This window comes from Taeniopygia guttata, chromosome 2, assembly GCF_048771995.1.
Source record: "Taeniopygia guttata chromosome 2, bTaeGut7.mat, whole genome shotgun sequence".
Classification (NCBI taxonomy): domain Eukaryota; kingdom Metazoa; phylum Chordata; class Aves; order Passeriformes; family Estrildidae; genus Taeniopygia; species Taeniopygia guttata.
In genome coordinates, this window is record NC_133026.1 from 100,586,038 (window position 1) to 100,610,290 (window position 24,253).

Below are 24,253 nucleotides of genomic sequence, written 5' to 3' on the forward strand. Positions count from 1 at the left end.
TCCCTTTGGTCTTTGTTTTGCTTTGCTTTGTTTTTCCTCTTTTCTTAGAAGGGAAATATCTCAAGCCCTTCCCTGCTTCTTCCCACCTGTATAATCTGCAGCACAGCTGAGTAGATTCAGGTCTTCAACTAGACCCTGCACACAGAGATTGTTTTTCAAAGCAAGCCCCAAAAGACACAACAGAAAGAAAGAAAAAGAAACAAGGAAGAAAAAAAAAAAAAACACACACACACACACAGAAAACCCTAAATTAGACATACAGCAGGACCCTAGATCTCCAAAGGCTTACAGTGTGCTCCAAAAAGAGTAAGCAGCTAGTGATAGTCATTCCCCAAGCCATGAAGGGCTTTGAAAGTCACAGCCACTCATCAGCACACTAGGGAAAAGTCCTTGGAGGCCATCCTCTCAGTGCTTAGAGCTGCATCTGGGTATGGTTTAGATTTTATTTCAGCCTTCATAAGAAGTACAGTTCCTTCCTGTTACCAACAATGGTTGAACTCCATCTCAGATATTTAACTCTCCCAGCGTCTTTGCTGACAACAAAGTATGCATGAATGTTTTGTTTCAAACTGCCTGACTGCCCTCCTTCTTCCCCAGTTCCCTGAAAGGCCATCCAGGAGTACTCACAGATTTAACATTTCAAAGTTATTTTGCTGCATATTGAACACTCACCTACTAAATAATTTAATCATCATATAATCACATTTCTTAAATTTTCTTACTTGACTTGTAGTATTCATTTCATAGGAAGATGTCACCAGAGACCTAAACTAAGCTGTAAATCACCACTGCTGCATATCAGACCGGGTAGTGCAGAGGTGCCAGCTATTTGCTGGCATTGATTAGGCTTTCATGTGTGTGCTCAGTAATATGTAGCAGTCTGACACACAAACATAGAAGGGCTTCCTCTAGAAAAAAAATTAATAATTCAGTTGTTTTTCACTGCTCTAAAAAGGCCTATATAAGTTGCCTGATGCTCATCAAGAGCTGTTTACACCACATATTTCTGCCAGACCCCATGAAAAACGCCATCAGGCTCTCTTCAAAGATTTACTGCAAATAGAGAAGAGAAGCAAAGATCCAGTTCTCTAGCTGGAGTTCTCAACTCATTCTGAGTAAAGATCCAGTTCTCTAATTCATTCTTTTTATACTTGGAAGCCAATAGGTTGATTCTGAAATGACAGAATTTTTCACAGTCCTCAAATATTGGCATATATAGCCCAGAAGCACTGCTAAGGCAAGATGAAATCTGACAGGGCACGGTACAAATGGAGTACCACAACCTCTAATGGTCTAGTGCGGAAAATATGGGAAGACTTTCCCTCTAGATGATGAAAGTGAGTCCAAAAGAACCATGTGGAAGCATGAAACACCCACGTCTGGAGATTAGTTTATCCTTTTATCTTGTGGTTTTATAAAACTATTCTACACAGGTCTTAACCCCTCTCACCAACATGTGCCTGCAAAACAGCATCTCTCAGTTTGCATGCTGCCAGCCCTCACAGGGAGAGCTTGATGCGTGCTCAGGAGCAGCACCTGGCTCTTGGGAAGGGTCTCCAAAGGAAGTGACAGAAGAGGCCTTCCTCTCCCTATTCAAAACAAAGCTTCACCAAACAGAAAATTCCTGGAAGCTACAGTCATAAGTCCAAGGACAGACTTTTTCAAAGGAAGTTAAAAGTAAGGGGAAGATCAAAGACCAGATAGGAAGAAGCAGGTTGTAGCAGTGGAAGATTCAATCATCAGGGAAATAAACAACAGGGTGCATGACCTTGGAAGGGACCACGGGGCACCCTGTCTTACAAGAAGAAAGGTGCTGGATTTCAGCGGAAGCCTGGGCAGGATCTGAGGAAGCCTGGGGAAAGAGCATGCAGTGGTGATTTGCCTGGGCATCTGTGACTGGTGACACATGGACACTCGGGAGGTAACATGTAGGTTACCTCCACAGAAAGGAAGCTACAGAACAAGATTTCCACAGTCTTTTAGCTTGGGATGACAGGGGAAGCAAAGTGACTGCAGAATGAGGAGACTCCTTGTGAGAATAAATCAATTAAAAGATAGGAAATGAAGTATAAGTAAGTGGTCACTTCTCACAACAGAGGGAGGTCACCAGTTCAGTTTTACTGGCAATGGTGCTGAGAAATGAGCTATCTAATATACACAGATGCTAGAAAAGGGAACAAGGCTTGAGGTAAAAAAAAATAAAAAAAAATTGTTGATGCCACTAAGTTAAGCAGAAGAACAGGAACATGAGCAGATTGTGGAGAATTACAAAAGAGCCCAACAAGATGGAATGGCTGAGCAATAACACAGCAGCTGAAGTTCATTGTGTATAACTGCGAACTGATGCATAGTGGGGAAAGACAGCCCTGGATCTACGTAGACAGTGGTAGTTTCTGAAATAATATTTAGCATTCTGGAGCAAGACCTCAGTGTTATGAGAGATGGTTCCATAAAACCAAAGTGAAAATGTCAGGAATAATCAAAAAAGGAAGAGAGAACAGAGCAAAATCTCTTCAATGCCCTTGTGTCAACCCTTGGTTCACACCCTTCAAATTGCATGCAGTCCTTTTGGAGAGAGAGAAGCAGCACTGAAGGCACAAAAGGCTACAAGAGGTATGGAAAGGCTTCAAAAGGGAGAGAGCAGGTATTACAGATACTTGCCCAGTGCCTACTCATCCTAATATCCCTGCTTATCATCACTTCCAGAGACACCAGTGGGCAAGGTGGACTTTTGGTCCAGACTGGCACTGCCACTCTTCCTGGTGTTGTGGTAGTGTCTCAGACCCAGGCAGACTGGTTTCCCCTCTAACACTCATCAGTCCTCTTCTCAACCAGATAACAAATGGAGGGTGGGAAGGGAGTGTTACCAGGGGAAAAAAATCAATAGTCATGTTACCCCACACACTATCACTCACCACTTGAAGTAACTTAACATTGTCAATAACAAATTCAAATATTAATCCCATTTTTTATCCTCAGTGCCAGTTCAATATTTCTTCAACTCATTTGGAGGACATACTTTGGGTGAAACAACAGGAAAATGGAGTGCACCCAGAAAATGAAGCTCAGATTTTTAATAGCAGTCATTCATACCAATAGTTGATTTCATTAGTGAAATAACAATGATCACAGAAGGAAAGCATAATTTTAATTCAGAGCAGAATAAAAATGTCTTGGTTTTCATATTTTATATATCTGTATAGGAATTATTTATTTACATTTTTCATTATTAACTTATAATAGCAAAAACATTTTAAAGGGGAAAAAACTGGGGAGCAGAAGGGGCAGAACACATAAAAATAATTTCTGATTACTGTTCACCTATATTAAATGTCCTAATAAGCTTTAAAAAAATTAAATATATATATACATATTGCTGACCACAAGAAGATCCCCGGTTTGGAAGGGAGAACAGTAGAGTTGACCAGCACTTGTAACTACTGACTCTAGGGGCCTGGCTGTCCTTGACCTACAGAAATAATGTCACTTCATAGTTTTGGGAGTTGAAGAGCTTATAATAAAAGACTAATTTATCCCGAAGAGAATTGAGGAGGACAGATTATGTCAGACCAATGTTCAGAAGTAGCACAGGTCATGAAAATGAAAAACTTACTTTTTGCATGGTGTTGAAAGAGAAAATGTATCTCCTTTACGAAAGGAGATCAGAGGCCTACCCTTACCAAAAAGATTCAAGCATTCCTTTAAAAGTGTATTTCAATGTGGCTTTTTTAAAAATAGGACATCATTGGTCTTATGGTTATAATATTAAAACTGTCTTTAACACCTGCAGTTGTTCCGGCCTGACCATCAGTTTTAAGCTCTTCAAAATGAACTGTTCACTGCTCAAAATGTATGTGCTTTATTTTAAAAGTACTGAAAGCGTTTGACTCATCCCCGAAATATCCCCATGAACTGCAAACTGCACCATTAAAATACACATTAATTTCAAGTTTCTCTTACACCTCTCAAAGCTCAGCTAATATCGAAAGGAAAATATCAAATTCTAAAATAGTAGGAGGTGTTATTCTACCCACAGTGTGACCCCTTCTACGACCTTATCTTTATCATTGGAAATTATGGACTTGCACAATTAGAGAAGGACAAAAAAGGAAAAGCAAAGGGCAAAAAAAAAAAAAAGAAACATGCCTGCATTAAATATCCTTTTTGCAAACACCGCTTTTCTCAGTCCTTTTACACTTCTTGTCAGAGTGATAGATTTTGGAGATAAAACACAAAATCAAGATGTGTTCAATTAAGCTCAGAACTCACAGCAGAAGCATGGTCTCAAGAATTCTGCCCACTTCTAAAACTACAGAAGCTGGCAGGGATCTTTGGGGTTTTTTACACCAATATATACGTATGTATATATACACTCACATACATATTTTCTCATTTCTTTTTTTTCATGTATGAATGGCCCACATTCACAACAGATGGAAAAAGCATCTGATTTAACTGAATTAAGAGGAACTATAAAGTGTTGTCAAAGAAATGTTGTAAACTGCCTAAAAGAACTAATATCAGTTTCTTCCTCTAACTTTCCACTCATAAATGTAGGTGTTATTTCAAACAGGCAAATTGTTGTCCATTCACTGACCAAAACATTTATCCAAACTGTTTAGGACAGGTGTTTTCCCATATTCAATCCCATATCTCATTTACCTCACTACCAAAGAAATAGAGAATACACGCATAAAATAGAATTAATCTTTTTTATGCTCAAGGATTTTTTATGCTCAAAGATGAATTTCTATTATGATTTTTTTTTTTTTGTATTCATGTTTTCCTATATTAACACCTTTAGCAAAGAGGTAGCCAATAGAGGAAAGATTATTCCTGCATCCACAGTGGTGAACAGATATTAGCACTGACTTCTAACAGCACTATAAGCTGCTCTGGCAAGTCAGTGAAACCCCCATGCCTTTAAAAATCCAGTTTACAACAATTTTTCAAACCCAATTAATTTGCTTTGTAACCATGGAATAGCCCTGTGGGACAACAGAATAAAGCATTCTCATTGTGAATGCTCTGATTCCCCAGTTTGTTTATGTGCTGGGGCAGCAGGAAGGCTGCTCCAGGCAGATGGCTTTACTTTCTCATGTAGATTAAAAAATAATAGAAAAAAAACCCGCTCTCAGTCTCTCTCTCCCTTTTTCTTTTTAGGGAGGTATAACCTATTCCCCTGTGGCGAGCAGATCTTTATCTCCAGTTTATCAGTGCAGATGAAAACTGGGAAACAAGCAGTATTAGCACAGTTTTAATTAGCCTCCACCCTTTCCCAGTTCCAGCTCTATCAATGTCCCATCACAAAGATCATTAGCAGCTTCAGCAGCCACACACACATGCAGTTTGTAGGCCCACACTACTGACTTCAGTTGCCACATTTCTCCATGCATCCTAGGAACCTTCCAGTATGTTTCGCTCTTGAATTCTCAGTGGTACTGCCTATGAAGGGTGACAGACCCCAAAATTCCTCTTCAATGGGACATTTAAAAATATTCCTGGAATCTTGGCTTGACAATGGAACAGGAAAATGAAACACTGAAGCTCCGCAGTGAAGGGGAATCTCCTGCCAGTTTTGTGAAGCTACCCAAGTTTTCTGGAGCTGCCAGAAGTAGGCTAAGGAGTCTACCTTGGGAAACTTAAGATCACCCACAACAGGCCAGGAAGAAGCAGGGAGCAAATTCCTCATTAAAACACTGAAGGTGCTCAGCCCTGGAAACGGGAGCTCTGGCTTCTCTAAACCTCTTTGGTTTCCTGTCATCAAGCAGGTCAGGAAGCCAGAAGGTCAAGTTGTCAAGAAGGAACTCAATAGCCCTTCAGGACCTGACAGTTGGATCATCTCATTTCAGTGAATAAATACTTCACAAGGATGAAACACGCAATCAAACAAAAAATCTAAGGCGTTTTATTGAGTCAGAAACAATTGCCCCATTTGATCCTAGAAGAAAAAGCAAACAAATGAATGTGTTTTTAAGAATAGGTTGCTATTAGTGGTTTTCTCGGGTTGCTGTGGCCTCTGATGGCTGCAATCCCCCACTGAGGCAACCAGATTTTCTCACTCCCTAAACATGTAGACAAACCAGTCCCTCGAGCCTCTTATCCTTTTAGGGTATGGGATTAAAACCACATCAAACCACTAAGAAAGAAATTCTTTTTAAGACAGACCATTCCCAGTCTCTTCTTTTCTTGTAACTTTCACAGACCTCTTCTGCTCTCCGAGTCCTGGGAATTCACCTCTTCCTCGATGGATGACTAGAAAACGTGGGAGAAGAACTGCTAAACTTTACCCCTTTTCTTCTAACCAATGCCTCCTGCCTTCACTTTTCATGCTAGCTGAGGTCCTCAGCTGGTTAACTAGGTCTCCCTAAGGTAGGCAATTCCCACAATAGCTCAGGACATCTATAGCATCCTTTCGCCAAAACACACCACAAGAAGGTATAGAATAAAGGCAAAGACATCCAAGGAGGAAACCATGAAAAGCAGTCTAAGTAAATAAAGACTCAAACTTCATGTATGAAATAAGACAGTCAGAGGACTAAAATCACTTCCAAATCACCTCCAAATTTTGACAGAAGAAATAAAAATCCACTAGGTCAAAATACAAATCACCCAGATGTGATCAATAAAATCATACTGATGGAAGAATGAACTGGAGTAAATCTGGAATCAGTCAATGGGCAGATAAAAAGAAGGATGCCTCAGCCACAAGATCTCCCTGTACTAAAAGTTGCCCAGGATAGTCTAATAATAATGAGAGGCTTTGGTTGCTCCCATGAGAACCAGAAAACTGAAACAGTGGGTTGTAAGGCAAAAAGCTAATTGATTTGTTTATTTTTCACATGGCATAAATTACTGCCTCATGGAGCAACCAGTCACAGACCTTTCAGAATGAGGAGTACCTTTTTACCTAGTTCCAAACAATCCTCAGGAGTCAGCTCAAAATTTGTTTTGAATTTGTTGATCTCCATGATTTCTAGTCATCATAATGTATTCAAATTCAAGATCCTTGTTGGAATAAGGGAGGGAAGAGGAAAACTACACTCCACTATCACTGAAGAAACTGTATAGAAGTGGAAGAGTAGAAGGAAAATGAGGTAAATTACTAAAAAGGTAATGCACCTGAAGTCAGCCAGGAGACTATCTAAAATTTTTTTACTAAGGTTTCAGTGCAAACATGCACCACCTCTTCAAAAACATTTTGAACAAGATCATAACAATCTAGCATTGTTAAATATCAGACTAGAGGAGGCTCTTAAAAGTAGAAAGATACAACTCAGAAGTGGAAGTCGTGTCCAAGTGAAAAAAAACAAAAATAGTACAAAAGTTTATATATTAAATGCAAAAACATAATGAAACACAAAAACATTTCGAAGTACTCCTTGCTACAGGCATCCCAATTAATCATAAAATCTTGCAAATGCAGCCAGACTTTGCATGACTAATAAATAACAGAGGTGTAAAAGAAAAGTTCAAGGCTGTATCAGAAAAGCTAATTGAATTATCTGAGTTGGTGTTTATAAGGGAAAAAGCTCAGACAAGTTTTACGTGTGAAGCAAGTCTGAAATCTCTAAGTGAAGTGGCAGTGGCAGGGGATTAGAGCAGGTCAATAAAACAGTAGCAGATCTCTAGACCAGATGCCATTCACCCAGCAGCCCTAGAGAAACTAGTATACAAAGTCCTAAGTGTGTGATTTATCACTTCAATGGCTTCAAAGGGCTCCCAGCCCAGAAGAAAAGGAAGGCTGCACAGATGACAAAACTTATAAACAGGTCTCAGGAGCAAGGAAACACAGGATACTACAGAGCATTAGTTAGGTTTCTGTGTCAGGCAGATTGATTGGAACTTTAATACTAGATATATCCATAAATACCTCACAACAGAGAAGAAAGTGGTTTTTATAGAGGGCTGTCTAAATGCATTCCTAGATGCATTGCAGTTTTTGAAGACAACAATAAATATGTGAATTAAATGATTAATTTAATTTATTATATTTTTATTCCCAAAAAGTCTTTAACATTTTAAGAGAAATCTAAAGAAGCTAAGTTGTCATGGAAAAGAAGAAATATATTAAATCTGCAGAGCAATAATAATCTAACTATTAACTTAAAAAAAAAAAAACCAAACAAGGAAAGCTGAAATAAATAGCCACTCTCAAGGAAAAGGATTTGTTCTGTGATCTCTACTTCTCAGCCTATCCAAAACAGATCTATAGCAGAGGCCAAAGAGTTAGTAAAGGTTATTCATAATACAGAATTTCTCAGCACCCTATAAATTAAAATGCACTACTGAATAACTGATAAATAGGATGTCAGATAGTTGTACCCACCATAAATGATAGGTAAAATATTAACTTTAACTACACAATCAGAATAATGAGCTAATTATCATTCAAGAAGGATCTAGAAAAGAAACTTAGAATATTTAACAATAGTATGTTTTTAAGAATATTTACTTTTTAGAGGCTACCAAACTTACAGGAAAATAATAGAGGAATTAGAAATATAATACATCTCTATCAAAGTGTCTTTGCAGTGGTATAAACTTATGATGGGTTTGTGGCTTGATTGATGAGGACAGAGCTTGTCACTGAAAGGATATGTATTAAAATAAAAGAGGTACAAAAAACCCCATTAGGATAGAAGGAAATGCAGAATAATTGCTCCACAAGGGAAATAATTAAGTAACCCTGACAAGAGACAGTAAGTGGCAGATATGAAAAATCTGCTATTTCTGATGAGGATGGAGCATGTGAACAGAGAAATGTTAAACTTTACATGATCCTGTCCAGCAAGAGTTAACACAAGCTGCTGAAGTCCTTTTTAATACAGCAGATGACAAAATTGTGTGTCTCTTTTATATGTAGTATTATGGGGATTGAAAGAAAAAGGGTCCCAAAAACAATCAGACCAACCTGCAGATAATTCCATGAAGGATACTTAAACACAACAAGAAAGGAGCCTCAAGACAAAGGTACTGAAAGAGAGGGATGAGAAAGATTGAGAACAAGTCAAAAGGGAACCATGCACTTCCAAACATTTTTCCACATGTCCACTGTCTTTCCAATTCCCACAATTGTTTGCCAACATGTCATTGCTTAGGCCACATTTAGCGGGCACTGGGAAAAAAACAAGACTGCCCTAGGCCAAATATAAAGTTACAGATGCTCTTATCAATTGTGTATATGTTAATTCTCCAATATGGCATTGTTCCATTTTCAGGTAAGGTAGGAGTATGATTTAAAAATAATCAACTCCCCCCACTCCTAGACAGCTGTCCTGTTAATTATCAGGTAACTTGTTTTACATCTCCTTTTTACAGTTTAACAAATGGAGTTTCCAAACCTAGACCACAATATTAATTGTTTCTCATTGGAATGTATTGCTTTTCACACACTAAATTTAAAAATAATAGCTACAAAAAAGGTTGAAGTAATAGTACAGACAGTGCCTTGACACTAGTTTAGTGGTGAAGTGAACACCAAAGTGGAAAATGTAAGCCACAGTTATCATTTAACCATCATCTCTTCAGGCTAAATTATGAACACAGGAAAGGCTCACAGTCAGCTACAGTAGACTTGTCTTTACTAACACCACAAATGATATCAACTTTTCAACAAAATGCCACCAGAGCAACATACTGTGAAAAACAAACCCAATTCATTTTAATCAGCAGCAACAATGACTTGTTGAAGGGGCAGAATTTCTGCTGGTTGAGGTGCAGGGCATCTTGGCTTGGAATTAAGGGCTAGCAGGTCACAGCATCTCTAATTCTGCCAGCCCCAAAAGACAGTGATAATGGTTTCTACAGTCCTAGTGTAAAACCTAATTTGTATTTGCAGTATCTTTCAGAGCCATTGGAAAGGCACAATCTAAATGCAAATTAATCTGACAGTACAAGTTGGTCTGTTCCAGAGTTTTATCTATGTAAACAACTGAATTTTTCATAGGAGTTTGAAGTTGCTTGTGAAGATTAAAATCTCTGAAAATGAACAGACCCCACCATAGATAAATCTTGCTAAGGGAAAATTTGCAGCCTGCGTTTTGGAAACATTCCTAAGGGAGTATGCCATGCAGTAGGAAATTTATTCTGGATAATGCTATAAAACTGCTCACCTTAATTCATATGCCAAATTCTGCTCTATTGAATAACAATTTATTGTGTACTCCAGCATCTGCCAGAAAGCACTGAATGAAAGCCTCAGCTGGGTCTGTTATTCAGCAGAAGCTACAATATTGTTGAGGCCCTTATTTAATGCATGCAAAAATTCCCTCAAACTTTTTCACTAACTATCTAGATACTTGTTTGTGGGAGGCAGTTTTGGGTATTCTGCAAGGGCTATACCTGGCCACAGGTACAATTTCTATACAGGCAACAAATTTGGCAGCAAACCAAAATGCTTGATCAAAAGGCTTTTTTCTGGAACTGTGACAGGACAACATACTGGAGGACATCTAGAGAGCCAGTATGTTGTTAATAGCCTCTTTGGCAGTTCAACACATGGCTGAGCACACCAGCTGGGCTATCCTCAGCTTTCCTGTAGAGCATGTGTAAAGCAGCAGCAGTTAGACCTGGAGCTTACTGCTTTTGAGGTCATTCTCAAAACTGTACAGGGTGGAGTACATTCCCTACAGATTCTGTAGGTATAAACCCAAGAGTGGCAAGTGCTCTCACTTAGTAAATGAAACGGTAGCCTAACTTTTTGTGGAGCAAAATTCCTTCTCCATAAAAATTCAATTCTGACTAGCAGCAAAATGTCAAGAGAAAAATCAAAACCCTGAAAAATTTTCAGATGCATGTCTGCCAGAAAAATGCCAGGCAAATCTCAAATGAGTCAGTTGGCAATAAGAGACCATAGAAATTCAAATTACACCAGAAGTAGAACATCTAAGAAATGTATCTTACTTTTCAGATTATTCATTGCCCGGTTTAAATATTAGCCTAAAAAGTCAGCTGTTACCTTTGCATTTGCTCAGCTCCACTGATCACATACACCCCAAGATGCATAAATATTAGACTGGACAGTTGGAAGTAACTTCACTTAATATATTTTAAAGAAAAAGTTGGAAGAAAATCGTGGTTTAGTGAAAGAGACAAAGCATTCATATTGGCATTTAGATCTGAAAGCGGTACATTTTAGTCCTGAATAGAGCAAGGATCTATTAAGTCACCCTGGGAATACGCTATCTTCTTTGTCAAGAAAGACTTTTATTTTCAAGCAAAAAGGTGACATGATCATAGGATCTGGGCTTTGCAGCAATTGCCAGCATAAGAATTCAGCTTTGATTAAAGAGGAAATCAAACACATCACCAAGAAGAATTCAAAGAGCTCATTATACGTCCCTAATTGTTTTTAACATTCCCTGTGTTTGGCAAAACAGCAAAGAGCTCCAAGCAAAGGAATGGTACAAAGATGTGCTCAGTCCACAATGAAAGGAGACCAGAAGTGTGGTGAGAAGATGTTGCAGCCCTTGGGACTGGTCCCTCTCCTCTCATGCTGCCCCTGACCTGGAGCAGTCCTCCTGTGGCTGCAGCAGCTGGTGGCTCAGAGGTTCTGCCCTCACCAGTGCCCTGCATTGCACATAATACAGGCCTAACCAGAGGAAAATAAGTAATACTGATTAAAAGGAGTTGTGTCACTCAAGAGAATGGCCCATGCTGGTGGATGGCTCCAAAAATGCAACTGGCTTTTGGCCTTCAAGACCCAAAAGCTACAGTCTACTCCCTCTCTCTTCCCTTCACCTCAGAAACTGGAAATCTGGACTATTTCCAGTTGTCTGTGCATCACACTCTGCAATTCTCATATGTGCACTCACAGACAATGTGTCTGCTCAACAGGTAAAAATGCTACCATGCAAAATAAACTCCACTATAGCATGTAGGGTTATAACAATCTTAACTCCTTGGAGTTTCCTAGACTTTATTCCTGAGAGTAGCCTCAACTAATCTCAGAGCTGACCTGGCTTCAAACAGGCTTCAAACAGCTGACCTGGCTGGATTTGAGGCCGACCTAAATTATCATATGACCTTCAGGTTAACTGCAAACAGTTTCTCTCATTAGTTTTACTGATCTGCAAAAACTTCCACCAGGCTACCTTCAGGGTTGTTTTTTTAATGAAGGAGATCTTGCCAAGTGAGGCTGCCAATTCAGCATTGTTCGACTCTTTTTGAAGATAACTCTTGCAGCCAAATTCCTGAAATCTGCACAAATTGTGTAGCATTATCCAGGCTTCTTTGGGGGAATGTTACCAGGACCAATTCAAGGCTACATTATGTTTCCAGTTTCCTAACAAAATAGGGGAAGAGAATCCCTGTAGCCGAAGTGATTCGTTTGAAGGATTTTATTGAAACCAGGATTTCAATTGTCTTCTCAAGTGTTTGCAATATCATTTTGCAGGCTTTTGTTTCTTCTTCCTCTTCCCCACCCTCCAGCAGAGAAAAACGAGCAATGAAGAATTTCTAGTTTACATACTGATCTTCTCATAAGCTTTCCATTATGTTTTCAGCTCAGACCTCAGAATTAAAGGCTCATTCTTTGGGGATGAAACTGGATGTATTCAAGGCCTGCAGTCACTTGGAATACTTTCAGCACAGACATAGTGAGAACCCCAGTTATCTCATAATCACATGTATATTCTCAACACTTAGAGGCCTGAATCAACGTCCATCCATTTTTTTCCAAAATAGTATCAAAGGTTAAAATCTGTTATGCTATTTGTGTGATTTCTGTCAATGACCAACTAATCGGTCACATAAAGACCAGAATGGCTGAGATTACTGATGCATAAACAAAATGGAGAACCATGCAGGAAACAAAAAGTGTGACATAGGTAACAAGCTTTGTACTTTTACAAATTTCCATCAAACAGAGCCATAAAGACTTTTAAGAGAATTGAGAGGAATACAGCAACAGTTAAAAATAAGTAGCAATTACAATTTTACAGTAGATGTTGCATGACACTACATGAAGTGAAATTCATGAAGAAGATCTTTTTGAAATCAAAGAATCAATCACAATATACACAATAAATAACCATCCTAAGCAATCAGAAAGAGTAAATTCAAAAAGTTAGAGAGAACATTTTGGCCAAACACTCAGCTTTTTGGGTTGTGAACCCCCACTAGTTGGTACAAATTTGGAAGTTCTGCCTAGATAAGACAGATTAATCACTTGCTATTGACTACACTTTTTGCATAAATATTCTTTCAGGAAAAAAGATGCCTCAGCATCACTAACAATCCACAGTGCAAGGACACCAACCCAGGTGAAAACAGCTGGTGAAGGATGTGAATCATATTTTCTCGGTCTGCATTGGCATCAATGAACAAGCTATGTGAAAAACTAGGTGAAGCTACAATATGGAAGGGCTTTGTCATGCATAAAAGCAAGTGAAAAGAGACAACAGACTGCCAATCATTTCCACAACACAGCTTTAACAATATAGGTTTAGTTCGCAGACTCATATATGGTCAAATTTCCTTCCACTGGGGATCAGGGTACAAGGATGAGTAATCTGGGTCATCTCGATATGGGTCAAGATTTTGGCTGAAGCAAAACAAGGACTTGGGTTAGGTGTGCACCTGCACTCCAAGGTCTCACCAGTTCAACCAACAAAACAAGACATGAAATAAAGATTTGTTCGTATTTTAATTAAGCTGATGAATTGGTCATTTGCTCCTGTAATTGTAGACTGGCCAGAGTGGCTTATGAGAGACATTCCAACTGTTTCAGGATGCTAAACTGTTTGTTGCATTTATGATTTCTATGCATTCAAAAGAAAACCCACAAAAAAACCCACACAGAATCAGCCTTGCTGATGTGAATATCAAGAAACACTTCATAAAAGGAAGTGTATCACTTGTAGTAGTTTGTGGGTTTGTTATTGGTAGGTTACTACACTGCCATTATCTCCTCTGTTATTTCCTGCTGTTCACCACCAAAGCTGAGATGTTGCAAACTACAAGAAGTAACAAAAACACACCAGAAAAAGAAAAAAAAAAAAAAAACCACACCAAAATCCAGCTCTGATGGCTCCCTAATATCATTAGGTTTTTAAAACCCAATTCCAAACTTAATTTAAATTTGTTCTCTGAATGTCTCTAGATCTTGAATCTCTTCACTCTTCATAGAGTCTAACTTTTTATTGCCTCAGGACTCAATAAAACACATAGCATTCTCAAAGCACTTGCATGTCACTGGACCAAGCCCCAAAGTTTTTTCAGGTCTTCCTTATTTGAAACATGCTGTCATATAACAGAGCTTTCTTCAAACAGGGACCAAGTTGGACCTGCAAATCAGCCCACAGAGCAGCCCCTATGCTCTGACTGTATGGACAGCACAGCTGTCAATCTTTCAAATCTGTGGCCTGAGATATGCAGCTACATATCTCAATACTTTAGTCCATTTTCCTAGATGAGATGGGAAAGTCTGGGAGACAACATTACTTGAAAAATGGGTAAAATTATTCCTTCACCCAGAGAATTTATTTGAACCGATAATGAAATGTTTTCTTTCTACACCATTGCAGTATTTTGCTCCTGCAATGCAGTAATCTCAGTTTTAGAGTATTCTTGGAGCAACAGCAGGCCAGCTTCAGACCTGTAAGTGTTTATCCTTACTGGAATACTGTTTGTCAATTCATCTCCATTATCACATGCATCTATACTTTGGTTTCCTTGACAACTCAAACATATTTTATTCCCAGACACAAGAAGGATATCCTAATGTTTCTCTTGTGCAGAGCACAGCTTGTAATGTTACCACATCTCAAGCATGTCATCAACATGGAATCTCTCTCAAACCATGGAACAGAGCTGAGCCAAGATCAAAGCCACAGCAGCAGCCAATTCTATGTCCTCCAATTTCCAACTACTTAACATTTTTACTCTGGTAAATCTCTAATTCAAGAGCTTATTAAATGAAAATTTTGTTTCAGCACAGCTTTTAATGGTCATTCTTTTAAATACATTGTATTGCAAGGAAGTTTAATTAAGATAGGTTTTTTTTTCAAATCACCCCTCCAATTTAAATATTGTGTTAAATATCTTCACTTTTATTATTCTATTATTGAATTAGGGAAAGATTCCTTATTTCCTGGTAATTGGAGAGATAGTGACATTTTAAAGCACCTTATAATATGGGACTGTTGTATATAATTTGTTAAGCTCCATAAGATTTTCCATAGATTAAAAAGACTGTTTAAAAAAAGAATGTAAGCTAAGATTTTAACCAAAGCTGAGTGATACTGAAATTCTGTTGAATGATCCTCTCTGTTTATGCTTTCAGCAGATGAAAACACTGAGATGAAAAGTGTAAAGTGACATCTGAGCCTTGTATTTTTTGTCTTCTTATCAGAGAAGCGGATATATAATGTTTCTAACCAATGAACAAAGTAAACACTTATTTTGATACCTGATGAAAATTCGTAACATTAAATAACCTATTTACTGATTATTATACCTGCCTTTGCTAAGTTATTGCTAACTTGTTGGGAACCTCCATTTCTGCTCTCTACGTTGCTCCAGGACAGACATCAGGACTGGGGGCAGAGGTAGGAGGGAAATGGAAATTAGGCTTCTAAGCCTAATAGAGACACCCTTATCCAGAAGGACAGATCAACAGCATGAACTTAATTTAGATATTTTGAATCAAATCCTTGGACAATCTCATTTCCCACCAATGACAGAAGAAACCACAATTACCCTTCCTGGGCTGAAGCTCTGTCATCTGTAAGGACCCATCAGGACCCAAACTTGAGTCTGGGACCAACATTTCTATTGAACTTAGCATTAAAATACTTTGACATTATCCAACTACATAAGAGAAGAATGTCTGATTTTAATATCATATCAACCCATGGAAATCTTGGCAGTGTCTTCAATACAAGGAGGAAGGTACATATATCAGAGAGTGACAATAAAACTTCAATTAATTTGAGATCTCAAAAGAAAAAAGTACAGAGGCACAGGTATATTTAAACTCCTACACTTGTAAGGGCTTTATTAACAAAACTTTAAAGAAAATTTGTACTTTTCTTGTAATTTTAATAAATTGTAATTTTACTGCATTTTCCTTTTTAGCCAACACTCATTTCCAAACCTTTTGAAATATGCTGTGTTCAATTAAATTCTTTACCATCTTGCTCCTTAAAATTAACTAGGACAGAATTTTCACTGTGTTATGCCTGGCTCTACTTTTAATTATCCTCACTTATAATATTAGACACCATGCTGATTTCTGTCTAAAGGAAATTACCCAGGATCATTGGAAGCATATGAAGTTCATTTTAAGATGAAGCAATAATTTATATTAGAGGATGTAAAAGGTCTTAACCTGCAGTCCTTCAACACACTGCAGCAAAAAGCTCCTGGGTTTTTTAATTAAAAAAAAAAAAGACATCTGCAATGCATTTTTCCCCGAAATCCACTTAATAGTCTTAAAAACAAGAGTCTCCCTGGCTAAATGGCTGTGCCTGAGCATACATGTAAGAAGCATCACCCAACTCAGCTGGCTGGTTTTGATGATTATTTGGGGCATTAGGCTTCTGACTGGAACCCCTGGATTGCAGTCATTCAACATGCAACTGGAGTACAATATTTATCTGTGTTAATGTTTCATTTTAAAAATAAAACATTATCAGTCTCACTCACACACTCAAAGTTCCCTAGTACAAAGCTTCATCTCACTTGAAATTTGCTGCTAAAAATGTCTGGCAATTTACTGAAGCACAGCTAGAGATTTAATTGGCAGATGCTGGTTCACAGAAATACGGTACTTGTCTCTTAGAACACAGAAATAAATGGATGCTTCAGGAAATCAAGGCTGACTCACATATTAATCTTGTCCAGTCATTATAGTCTAACTAAAAGCTGAGTTAATTAGGCTTTCCTTTAAGTGCATTCTTTCTAGAATTTACACAATGTTAACTCAGTAAACTTGCAAGAGCTGATCCTGACACTGCTGTAAACCTTCCTAAAATAACAAAATTAATTTTAAAGGCAGAGGGAATTGTATTTTGCCTTTGAATTATCAGGCCAGGGTGTTATAACACAGATGATTATTTTAGGCAAATTAGTCAGCCTAAAGCTAAGGGAGTGAACATCTACCTTGCAAAAAACATTGGTCTCCACTGAGAACGCCTGCTGCCAGATTTGCAGTGAGGAAATCTGAAGCAAGTTATTATTGGAAGCACCAAAAAAAAGACTCCAACCATAACAGATTTCAAACAACATAAACCATAAGAGTTTAACACTGGCACCTTAATTTGGCCTTGCAAACATCTAACTAGACAGCACAGAAACAAGTTATCACATGGGCTGCTGTGAGAAGTCTCTCATAAAGAGTAAGGAGAGGAAAAATTACATCTCAGTAGTCAGAATTCCTGACCCCATAGCCCCTATTTTCTTAATCTTTCTAATCTGGATCCCCTACTTCAGACCTCTGTTCCTCATCATTGTTATGCTCTCATCTTCTTACCATAGCTCCACACTTGGCACAACACATCACCACACACACTCCCCAACCCAAGGCAGGTAATGGCTAGTTCATTACCTTGCTCTTAAAAAAAAAAAAAAAAAAAAAAAAAAAATTGAAGTCTTCTGTGCCCACAAATATCCCAGCTCCTCAGTTGTATTCCCATTGCAAAGCAAATTTCCTTCTGACTGCAAAGACTGTCTGCTGGAGCTGAAAAAGGAAGCTCTAAAAATGCTGTTGTTTTTTCTGCCATTTAGAATAGGAAAGAAGATGGCCAAATATCTAAGACTGCTTCTACCTCTCAAGGGCTTCTGTGGCTTCTTCTGTGCGCCTTTTTACATTGAGCTAGATGCTGGTGGTAGTTCCTTGCTGTGCAGGTATGTAACTGCCTTCCAAGCACGGGCCAGCGAAAAGCTTAACAGGCCAAACACGTTACCTTACCCATAACACATGATGGGCCCAAAACATTAAGAGCAGTTTGCAATTCAGCTATAGGCCAGCCATAAAACAAGCTCTCAGGACAGCTATTTCCACCCAAGGCAGACGTATGTGAAACACGACAGTTTAAATTTGAGGAAGCCCATGCTCAGTTTCTATTAATTTGTCCTGCATTCAAAGCTTTGAAGTGCCCAGCAGGTACCACTGACTTTTGTGAATGCTTTCATGTAATTTCTAACAAACCCATCTGACATAGTTATTACCAATCACTGTCTGTCATTTCCAAACACTATTCAGGCTATTCTCCAAATTTTTCCAGACTTGCAAATTTCTCTCTCTGTCTGCTGCAAGTGCCAGCCTTTACCAAATTTCTTGCACTCTTGGCTGAGAAAGATTATATAAACAAGAAAATATTATTTCAAATTTCAAAAGAACAATTTATCTCCAGTCTGTGGTTTGGGCAAAGTTTCAGGTCTTTCAGCTCTTTATTTTACCTCTATTGGTTCCCACATTGCAGTTTATGATGGAAACCTGAACCAAGGAACATTTTCAGAATGGCTACAGTGAGCCTGGACACACAACATTATAAACCAGGCTCTGAGATTTGTTTGTTCAAGAGCTCTGACCAAACACATTTACCATGCTTTAAATACAAGTTATTTGAAAGGTAGTTGAGAGCTAAATTTGGCTTAGTATTTCCTTTTATGTTTTATGGGTTGTGGAATTTTTCCCTGCTTAATTATCAAAGCATTTTATGGTCTTCTACAGTCCCCAGGAAAAGAGGGACAGAAGAGAAAGATGGGGGAGGCAGCCTGATCCACAAGGCACCAGGATGAAAGCCTGACCTCCAGAGCTCCTGGGGAATGGTAGAGTTTGTCTCTCCCAAAGCTAGAGAGTGCTTGCCCTTCTGCAGGAGGGCTGGAGGCTTTGAAATCAGAAGCCAGCATCCGACAGCTGTAGTCATTTGTGTGGTGTGAGCATGTCATGCCCTAGACAATGCACCGAATCCAGCTCTTCGGTGTTTGGAGAGGGTGGTCAAGGCTCGCTGTGATTACAGCTCCCACAACAGGCAGATTCTGTGGTGATGGTCATGGACAGCACAAAAACAAGCATGATGGCTGCAATTCACCAGTGCCTGCTCAGCTGGTGCAGACCAAGGAAAATGGCTTTTTTTTTTTTTTTTAATCAGCCTGACTGAATTGATAAGCACTGAAGAGGAAAAACCAATTTAAAACCCAAGTTTTTTTCCTTAAATACCTATGGCAAACAATTACAAAAGGAATAATTTCCTCACAGCTAGACTGAGGTTGCAGAGGACCTGCAGAGACTCTAGACTTGCCAGTAGCTAGTGTCATGGTGGTCAAGTGAACCAGACTTTTCTGGAGCATCAGAAAACACCTGGGAAGTTTGTTTCCTATTTTGTGTCCTCCTTCACCCGTTCTCTTCCTCCTCTGGCTACTGCAATGGCAAAGAAAGACTCCTTTCTCTTGCATTTGCACAGAGTCCAGCACCATGAGGTTACCAAACTTTCCACTTACTAATACCACAGCATCAAGTAACTGAAGAATAAATTCTTCTAAAACTAATCCAGATCCCTCTTATTCTAGTGTATTCCAATGGAAATTCAATACCTAATCTTCCTGTAAATCCTGCTAGATGTTTAACTGGATATCATATAATTAAGCTCCTTTAAAAAAAATCATATGATCGTACTAGACTATCCTTTGAAGATTTTGGCATTCAACAGCAGGGGACTATGAAAGATTTTACACTAACCAGAGATCAATTTCCAGGTTACAGAAGTAATGGAGCATCCCATTTATTCAGACTGCTTCCCTCCTTGTTCTGTCAGATGAAGTTAAACACCCAGCACAGTAAATAATCTAGGCACACTTGCCAGCATCCAAGGCTGGTCTGGATTTTCAAAGGCTATACCAAGCTCTTCACAATCTTTCTAATCCTCTTAGATACCTTCCAACCCAACAGGCTGAAAGGCACAAGTTTGCCTAATCATGCTTATTTCTCCCACAATGTGTCTGAGCAAACAGTGACTCTGACACATGCATACAGTCCTGGTCTTCATTCATTTATGGCATTTGTATTGCAGCCAGTTCAACACCCAATGTACATAAAATGAGAATTTTGTGTTAATAGTGTAAGACTTTACACATATTAGAACAAGGCAGCAGGAAAGTGCAATTTTAGAACCTAGATAAGTACTAGATATAGTTGTAGATTAAGAAGAAAATCAAACGCTTAATTATTACCCTCTGCAGTAACATTTCTCCATATATGTCTGGTTTATATCTGTGACCTATACTTTAAGACCTCTTTAGATGGTTCAAAATAAATGTGACATATGCACTGCACCCTCTCCTACCCTGGCCCAGCACTCCAAGCCAAGAAATCAAATTAATAGCCAGACATTTACATTTTGGCTCCACAACAAAGATAGACCATCCCTCTGTGAGATCCAAATAAACAAAACAAACAACAAATAAACAAATTGTTAGGGTGGCAAGTCATAGAGAATAGGTAGAAAAAGTACACGGGAAAGAAATTTCAAATATTAATTTGAACACGAGGAATGTTATTTCTAATAAATTGTACAGGTGACAACTGAGCAGATTTTGGTAGTAGAGATCTTCAAAACACAAGCTATTTATACTCTCTCAAGTCTCATTCATTCCTGGAAAGGGTACCTAATTTTTTTTTGCCTCTGCCTAGTTCCAGGCTTTTCCTATCACTTTCTTCCCACCTACCTTCAGCCAGGAATGAGGGACAATTTCTAACAGGACAAGGAAATAAAAGGATGGTAGGAAAGGAAGGGGAAAAGTCAAATGTTTCTGTGTCTTTATTCCAGCCCCATAGCCCGGAACTTAATGGACAGTCCAAATGAATGCAAGGAAACATTTTATAAGAAAATGAAAAGGGATTAAACCTGGTGTCCAGTATCACATCAGCAGGACATAAATCATCCCCTCAAAACTGAAATATGATTGCAAAGAACCTTACACTAAAGCACTAAAACTGCCTTGTGAACACTTCAACTAGAGGTAGGCAGCTCTAAGTTGGATAGTACTGAAATTGAAAACGCCAACAAAAAAATCAGCTGGTTGTTTCCAGGTGCTTCACCCAGGAGCAGCAGTTCTTTCTTCCTACTAAAAACCTATAGAGCAAGGTCTGGCCCCGATGAAAGAAGTCAGCCTTTACTGTAGGCTTGGTGATGATATCCCTTAGTGAAGTTGATTTACCATCTTGCACCCTCCTTCTCAGAAAAATGATAGTGATTATATCTATTAAAAAGCAGGCTCGGAAAGCTTTCCTCTTCCCTTCCTGAGGAAAAGCAAAACCTTGGCAGCTAAAAATAAATCAAAACCTGGGGAAATGAGAAATTGAAAAATAACATAGAGATGAGATATATTTAGGTTTTTGAAGATCAAGAAAGGAGTAGACATGCCAGGTACAGAGGTTACCACCAGAAAAATAAAAACAGCCCTGGGAGATGAAGGCCGTGGGTTTAGGCAAGGGAATTCAATCCGCGGCCCAAGTCTACTTAAGCAGATATTAAGGTGGCTAAGTCCCAAATCAGAATTTCTAGCTAATAAAGCAGAGCCACACACCAGTTTCAGGTCAAACATAAACGTGTATTTTTGCTAAATAGTAACAAAAATGTTCTGAAATTAATTTAAAAACAGACTACAAGTCTGGATAGAAGTATGTAGAAAAAACACATTTTTCTTCTGCTTACAAAATCTTTGCAGTCTTTTGATTAGTCTTCTGTGAAAGGAAAAAGCCTTTTCAGTTAAAAGTTATTAAGTGGCTCATATATAATATGCTACAATCTTCTTGCACTGAAATTTATGGCTAACCTTACTATTGCAATCTTGGCAAAAGGCATCTCTCTGAAGTTTGGAGATACACAGCTTTTAATATTTCCTCAGATTGTTTGTTCATTTCATGCAGAATCCAAACTGCTGAATTTCTAGTATCAAGGACAAACCATTATACTGTCCTTTGTCCTCAGTATTTGTATATAGTTATGGATAACTTTGTGTACCATGAGCAAATATTTGCTTTTGAGTCTCAGATTTTAAACTTTTTTTTCTTTACAGAGATGCTTTTGTTTGTATACAGCCAGTTCCTGTCAGGCAATGCATGCTAAGCATCACCTCTTGATCCTGTCCTGATCAACATCAATGGTAAGACCACAGCGTATCAATCAACTGCACAGGAGATGCTTTGGCCCAGCGTGCTGCAATACAACTCCCAGTCAAGGGCAAAGACAGATGCCTGCTCAGCTCCAGGGTAATAGAAAGTCACATGGCCACGCTCAGCCCCTGCTCCTGCAGCTCAGATAAGCTGAGCACTGAAGAAATCATGAATTTAACATAGTGCTTAGGAGTATCTAGCATGTGGTGTTCCAAAGTTATATTTTCAGTGCTTCAATCCCTAAAAAGTAAAAGAGTTCACTACTGCTGTCCAGCTAAGGGCAGAATAACTTACTTGTTTCCTCTTTAAAATCAGATTCATATTATTGATGTAAAAATACTTTTCCTCCAGCTAAAACTCTACATCCACATCTTTGACTACAGCCAGCCATTCACGACCTGTGTGTGTTTTCATTTCTGAGGGATGTACACAAAGTATTTTTCTTTTTAATTTGCCTCCACCCAGTTTACATTGTTTTCAGTCCTGATGCAGCTCCAAAGCAGCTCTCCACTAACTGGCCAGCAGGAAGCACAGGATGATGAACCAGTCAGCCACGACAGCCAGCCAGGCAGGCCGTGTAGCAATGACAACACACCTGCTGTTGACGGCCACACCCGCCAGGCAAAACAAAATTTGCTGACTACAGCGGTGCTTTCATTAGTCCAGTTGAAAGACCCAGGTCACCTGCTTCTCTGTAAGGATTCCAGGTTCAGTGTTCAAGCATGGCCTATAGTAAACAGCAGATACAAAACACAGCCAAAAGGATGAAGTGGAAAAGAGCACCCACGCATCATCTCCACAGAGCAGTAGGCTATTGCATATTTCAATCCAATGTCAGTAACCCTCTACAAATGTAGAGCATACATATACAAAGCAATGCATACCTTGAGCTCCTATGTATCTGCAGAAAAATGAATAAACAGTGCCAGTGGAAAGCCATAAGATTGACACCTAGATAAGCTGCATAAATCTAGTATTTCAGATCGCTGAAAATAGACTTTGGCTGTTTGATTCAACCATAAATCAGGATCCCTGGTAATCTGGATTTAGAGTGGCTTTCCTGTGCAGTTTTGAGAGTCTCAAAGGAATATACTGTTCACTGATTTATGTACTAGTCTTGCTGAAAAGTTGATTTACCTTTGCTTTCTGCAAACAGTGAATTGCAGCTCACTGGTTTCTCTGAATATGCAAAGCCTGTACTGTATATAAAGGTGGGAGAGTTTGACAGTTTGCAGCTAAGTAAATCACACTGATCCCAGTGTTTGCCTTGAGATTTGCAGTGCACGCTATAATTTAGACCCCCAGTGCCCACCCAGAAAATACAGTTAAATATGAAAGTGGTTTATCATCATTTCATACACTGGATCTTCTTTCATTTAACCATTATCTCACAATCACTCTACCTAGCAAATTCCACTTGGAAAAGCATTACCAATGACACCTAGAAATGTTTTCAAAATTAATTTGACAACAATCTCAACCAGGATATTTCAGCTCTTGGGCTTTAAGAAGTTTCCTTTAGATTTCCAGCAATGCTTGCTTACGTTAATATGAGCCATTGCATACATTCACATTTAAAAGAGCAATAGCAACGTGCATAAACTTCAGAGCCTTTCTTTTCTGAAAGCAAAAGAAGTAGGCTAACGATAGACATATCTATTTCAGGGAAAAAAAAAAAAAGAACCACAGCAACAACCAAACCAACCAACCAGTGCAGAGTAGCAGAATTCACATTATGAATTGCAGTCAGTATTCTCCATACCCACTGCTCCTGCACATTTGATAAGAATACCATAATATTTATTTCCATGCATGTAATAAAACACAAACCTATGATCAGTTACAACATTATAACAGATATTTCAGGACAACACATCTTCTCAAAGTCGTTTAGCCAACCCATTTGCCACATTCAATATTTGCAGATGCAGATTCTTTGCCTACAGAGGTGATCTAGCTGCCACAATATGGCAGATATCAAGATAGTAGATATTTTTCTTTCTGCTGCTCTTTAATTTGGCAAACTATAACTTGATACATTCTTTATAGGAATTTTTCTTGCTTCTGTAAAGGCTTATGCACCTCATTGGCCAGCTGAATGATGTAGAAATATTATCTCCTTTGTAGAAA